The following is a 3,763-nucleotide window of genomic DNA, read 5'->3' as shown; positions in this document are numbered from 1 at the left end:
CTACGATGGGGTGATCTGTAAAGTTTCCAATGCGTCTTCATCTGCCTCCAGAGAGTATCTGGTTTCCTCCTTCCTTTGACCTGCACACTGGTAGGCTCTGTTGATCTGACTAGCTGCCCAGCTCGCACACTTCATGGTGTCCTTCTTCATTTTTTCGCTTGCTCTTGGATTAGACGCAATATGACTCGCAGACATGTAAAGCCCAAACAAAGCTCTCACGTTCCTGTTGTTCAGTTTCAATGCCTGTGCAAGATACTTCCTTGAACCTTCCAGGTTCTCAGGTCTGCCCTGGGTGTATTTAACCTCCACATACTGCAGGCAATGCAGGTGGTTGTGGGGATTTGTCATGATGAGCTCCTTCAGGCAGAAGGCTGCTTTTGCATAGTCGTGCTCACTGATATAGAGTTCTGCGAGCTCATGCCAGGCTGCCTGGTCACCAACAAACTGCTCCAGACACTCACTGAGCTCCTGAATGGCCTCCACATTCTTCCCCTGGGCTTTACGAATGGCAATCTTACGCTTTCTTGCAGCAGTATTAGTTGGATCTTCCTGCAAAATTCGATCATACAGGTGTACAGCATCATCATACCTTTCCATGGCTTCAAATCTCATGCCTGTTAATCGCTTGACTCTGCGGCTGTCAGGGAACTGTCTTCTCAACTCCTGGAGACAAAACAATGCCAAGTTATCCCACCCATAGTCCAGGGCTGCAATCATCACCTGCTCAGATATAATCCAAATATCATCTCCAAGCTTAGAAGCATGCTCATTAATTAATTCTTCTCCAACTTCTACGATTTGTTCACTATTTCTTGAGTTTACTTCTCTCCATTTTCTCATTTTATCTCTCATTTCTTCCCAACTGACATTGTAGAGCTCTGAGACCTTCGCCATTTTCCCGGAACTGAGAGGTGCCACTCTTACTCTCTGTTTTAAGTGAGTTTAATAACTCTTTTTTTTAGTAACTCTTGAATACCTATATAACTGTTGTTGTTGTTTTATGAAAGCCATAACTGAGCCAGAAATTTGTAAGAGCAAAATAATTAAAAAGAAACTAATGTCCCCGGGTGCATGTGGCCTCCCAGGGAAGATGCTGTTCCATGCAGTGGAAGTGTAAGGGACTTGTGTGTGTGTGTGTGTGTGTGTGAGAGAGAGAGAGAGAGAGAGAGAGAGAGAGAGAGAGAGAAAGCAGTGGCACATGCCTGCTCCCCACCTGGAGGGTCACAGCACTCCAGTATCTGCTCCTGTGGGCAAGGCAGAGAGTGCTCAGTAGGCTCCAGCAGTGCATATGGTCTGGATGGGATACACCACACCCCAGACTTGGATCTGGGCCAGAGCAAGCAGCCTGTCTCAGCTTGCACATTTCCCCTCAGGCCACCCACCTGTTGGCAGACTGGACCATGGCACCTCCTCTTGTGCAGGGACTTACTGCAAGACCTCCTGCATGCCACGTACTCCCAGCAGGAGACTCCAGGGGTGTAGCCACTGCCTCCTCTGCACTGACTGCAGTGTCAATGAAAGAAGCCTAGCTCTGAGAAGAAAATGAAAGCACCAGTAGAAATGAAGAGGGCCATTTCATGTCTTATCCAGGTTAAAGACCTCCAAAATTGCCCTAGTACCAATGCCAGGCCAGATCTCCATTTCTGAGTTCACAGCTGTGGCCACAAGACCTGCGTGTTGCTCAGCATGTACGGCTTCACCATGCAGCTAGCTGTACAGCTGCAGAAATATGATCATGCCATACTAAGATCAAACAGCCCTAGAGAACGTGAAGCCATCTGCAAAAGCAATATGTAATTCTGGCTGAGACTATGTTCAAAATGCAAAAACCATGCACAAGTTCTTGATAAGTTTGGGATTTTTTTTTAAGTTGGGGGAACCCTGATCTTGGCACTATTTTTGTCAAGTTTTCTACTTTTATGGAGGAACCGTTCACATGGCTGAAAAATGTGCTCCAGGGTCTGAACAACAGTGTGACCTTCACCCTGGATTCCTTGTTAAAAGGTAACCTGAAGGGAGTCAAAGGAGATCTCAAGAAGACATTTGAAAAATCCTGGAGAGATTGTAAGATAAAGTTTACAAAAACTGAAAAGGAGAAAAGAGAACATGGGAAACAGCCAGGGATGATCTGCACGGTGATAAATGGAGCGAAGGCTGCAGAAGAAGTGAAGGAAAAGCGCCTTTTGCAGCTCCAATTATGTGAATATCTCATTAAAGTTAATGAAATCAAGACCATAAAACGTGCAGATCTGAAGCAGAATTTTATAAAGTATCACCGTGCACAGTGCAGTTTCTTTCCAGATGGCTAGAAAACAGCTGATAAATTAAAATGATACATGGAAAAACCAGCTGCTGACTTATATAACTAAAAAACAGACCCAGAATGAAGAAAAAAAAAGCAGCTAAGTACACTCCAAGACTTAATAAAATCCTGTCTTCAACTTGGTCGAAAAGATTTCCAGAGTCAGCAAGAAGGTACAGTGTGAAAATTAGGCGGTACCCATGAAAGAAAAGTAATAGAACCTGGAAAGAAGTAGAGAAGGAAGAATGTCCTCAAGAATGGGACTCTGGGGGCCGAGGAGATGGCTCAGTAGGATAAGCGCTTGACTGGCAAACACAAGTATCTAAGTTCAATCCCCGGTTCTAGAAAAAAAAGAATGGGACTCTGACCATTACATGTGAAATTTCTAACAGGCAGCCTGCCAAGTTGAAGCTGCTTACCTGCCATGTGAAGCCAAATGATGAGAACTGGAAGTTTTTTGACTTGATATCACATAATGGGGCATAATCACTGTCAAGCAGAAGATAGATGATTATGCAACCTGGATAACAGTACTGAATAATAGCAAAAAAGAGGTTCTAGCCATGGCTTCCTAGGCAAGCAGAGCACAAGAGAGAAGAGGTTGGAAGTCCAATGAAAGCCATCATTGAGAACATCCAGCAGCCCCCAGGGAAATCCATCTACCTTTCAGTGGACTTGGGTATTTTGACCTGTATGGAATGTTCTCGCATCCATAGGACAAAAGGATTCATATTTCTTGCATTTGGTCTTTGGAGCTAGTCAAATTAAGAACTTGTAAACTCTTTCTGGCCAAGAATGTAGGAAACAATAATTTTAATAAAATTATGGAAACAAATTTACCTCAGTTCCTCATGGAAATCTACCACTGCAAGTGATACAAATGAATGAAAAGAGTATATCACCACAAAGTATGTAGACCATATATTCTCAAGGAAGACCTATTCCTCTTAATCAGCTGAATTGAATGAACAATCCAGGTTGAACCTGGCCTCTGGCTGTATGTGTGGGGCCTGGGCCCTTCAGCTTCCTCCCCTTAAGGGTTCTCTTTCCTGCTTGACCACGGTTTTGGAAGCATGGCTCTCTAATGTTGCTGATTGTCACCCAGCCACCGTGAGAACAAGCACTGAAAGCTCTGACTTGAAGCTGGCTAGTGGCTGCGCTGAATCCTGGGTTCAATCATCTCTTCCCTGGAAGGGCATCCAACTAAGCATATTCTCCAGAGGATGTGGCAAGTGCTTGCAGTGAAGTAGATAACCAGCTGTCACTGTTAAAACACTCCTGTGGGGGCAGAAGCCCACACTCTCCCTGAAGCTCACAGGGCCCACAGACTTGTTTCACTGCTGTGTTTCTCCCTGAAGCCCTCTAGGGTGCCCAGCTTTCACACTTTTCTCTGTAGGGTCAGTTTTTCTTTCCCAAGAGCCATAAGTTGGAAGCTGGAAGGAAAGTGCAGATTGTCCCTTC

General features: G+C 44.9%; 2 pseudogenes; one reads left to right on the top strand and one right to left on the bottom strand.

Annotated features, from left to right (window-relative positions):
* Positions 1-894, bottom strand: LOC101592913 (annotated as a pseudogene).
* Positions 895-1,621: 727 nt separating this feature from the next.
* On the top strand, positions 1,622-3,547 carry LOC101592525 (annotated as a pseudogene).
* Positions 3,548-3,763: the final 216 nt, after the last annotated feature.

The sequence above is a fragment of the Octodon degus genome, unplaced genomic scaffold, assembly GCF_000260255.1.
Source record: "Octodon degus isolate 3935 unplaced genomic scaffold, OctDeg1.0 scaffold00263, whole genome shotgun sequence".
Lineage (NCBI taxonomy): Eukaryota > Metazoa > Chordata > Mammalia > Rodentia > Octodontidae > Octodon > Octodon degus.
Note: the sequence above shows the minus strand (reverse complement) of the source record. Positions and strands in the feature narration are given on the sequence as shown.